Below are 2,027 nucleotides of genomic sequence, written 5' to 3' on the forward strand. Positions count from 1 at the left end.
TATGCGCTTTATGTGTACATGTAGAAATAGCTTAATTTATTGAAGAGAAAAAGAAGAATTGTCTCAAAGACAAAGCAGTCATAATGCCTTTCTTTGAGAGGACACTTTTCTTTCATAAGTGCCAAAAGGATCAGGTCAGTGGAATACTAGCTCAGGCACAGTAAGCTGCATCCATATGCCCACCACAAAGGTGTCTGCACATGGGGGATGTGTCTGAGGAATCACTGGAGTCAGTGGAGGCAGAGCTGTTTCTCAGGTCACTGCAAGGTTGCCATCCACATGTTCATAGGGTTTATGCCATTGGCTGCCTTGAGCAGGTCCCCAACAATTCCAGCCCCAGGAGTTCTGTCCAGCTGCCCTAAAGGTGCCCTGAGGGGTCTCTCTAAGCTCTGATCCAGGGAGAAAAGTGCTTCTGTGGTTCCTCTGCCAAACGTGGCAACTCAGATGGCTTGTGGCATCTGTGTATGCCTTAGCCCTGAGTGTCTTTAGCCCTAAGAGATTTGTCCTAGTCCTAGCTCCTCTGCTAAACATCTCCAGCTTCCCATCCCCATCAGACCAAAATGGAAGAGGAGCAGATTCCAAGAATTTCTATTTTCCAAGAAAAAAGTGTATTTGCCATATTATATTAATTTCCTACCATGTCACCAGCTTTTGGAACTAAGCAAAATATATAGAACATATATAGTTTTTCTGAAAGGAACAACAGTGAATGTACAGGGAAAAAAATTATCCTAATTATCTGAAGTATGGCAAAATTTTATGGCATGTTTTAGGACAGTGAGTGTTGGTAAGCAGCAAGTCCTGATGTCAGGTTTGAAGCAGAGCACAAACAATTTCCGTGTGAATTGTTTCCTTTTTTGTGCTGTGAGATGAATGAAAAGTTTCAGGCCTGTTCTTTTGTTCCTTTCTGTAGGTTTCAGTCAGAACCTGAAAGCTAAAGGGAAGTAAAGGTAAACTTGGAGTCAAGGAACCAATGTCTCTTGTTCCTGGCACTGTTCCTGTGTTATATGTACATATGGCTCATTTTATGTGCAAGTTTCTCTAGCTCACACAAAGAATTTTAACACTGGCATAAATCTCAGGATGCCCTGGGACTAAACTGTCTGTGCTTTGCCTTCCTGCAGCACGTGGAAGACACTGTGCACCACAGCAAAAATTATCAATATTCATCATCATGCAACATTGAAGCTGAATATATGTGGGAAGCTGACTTACATTTATATATTGTTTTCTCACCAGTCCAAGCTTCTGTGATAGGAAATTTACTGTCCTGATTTGGGACAGATTTGGAAGATAGCTTCCAAAGGGATGATTCCCTAAAGGGCAAAATTGAGCAGCCCTTCTCCGCAGCTGTTTGGAAGATAAGCCTCCTTCTAGAAAAGTGGAAAAAACTGCTTATTTAACAAGGAAATTATTCACAAGTATAAAAAATTAATAATAAATGATAAAACCTTCACTGTTCTGAAGAGATGGCAAATTCAGAAAGTTCCTCTGTAGTTCAGAGAGAGTTGTCCGTGGCTGTTTCTCAGCTCAGTGTCTCCCAGTCCCTCTGGCGCTGGAATGCCACTTCCCAGGCCCTGGTGGACCACAGGTGTGAGCTCCCAGTGTTTTTCTGGGTTTTCAGTCCAGAGCAGGGCTGAACAGGTCCAAAAAAATAAATAAAAGCCACAGTCTGGGGTACTTCTCTACCTCACCTAACTAAAAACCAACTAGAACCAAATGAGAGCTCCCTCCCGTTGTCTGTGCTGCAGACAGCACAGCACATGAGAACAAGCTGAAGCTCTTATCCCTATGTTCTGAATACAGCCATGAAAAAATTCCACTGCTTTACTGCTTTTCCTTCTCCCCTGCTTTGCTCTCAGATCTAGTTTTAAAAGCACAGAACTCAATATCCAGCATAAGCAGGTGATTTGGGATACAATTCAGCATCATAAAGTCACCCCAGGACATTTACCCATAAGTAAAGGTATGATTATAACTATCTAAAGGGTTATAGAGTTTATTCCAAGATATCCTAAAAGAACTAA

Source organism: Parus major, chromosome 1 (genome assembly GCF_001522545.3).
Source record: "Parus major isolate Abel chromosome 1, Parus_major1.1, whole genome shotgun sequence".
In the NCBI taxonomy this organism is placed as follows: domain Eukaryota; kingdom Metazoa; phylum Chordata; class Aves; order Passeriformes; family Paridae; genus Parus; species Parus major.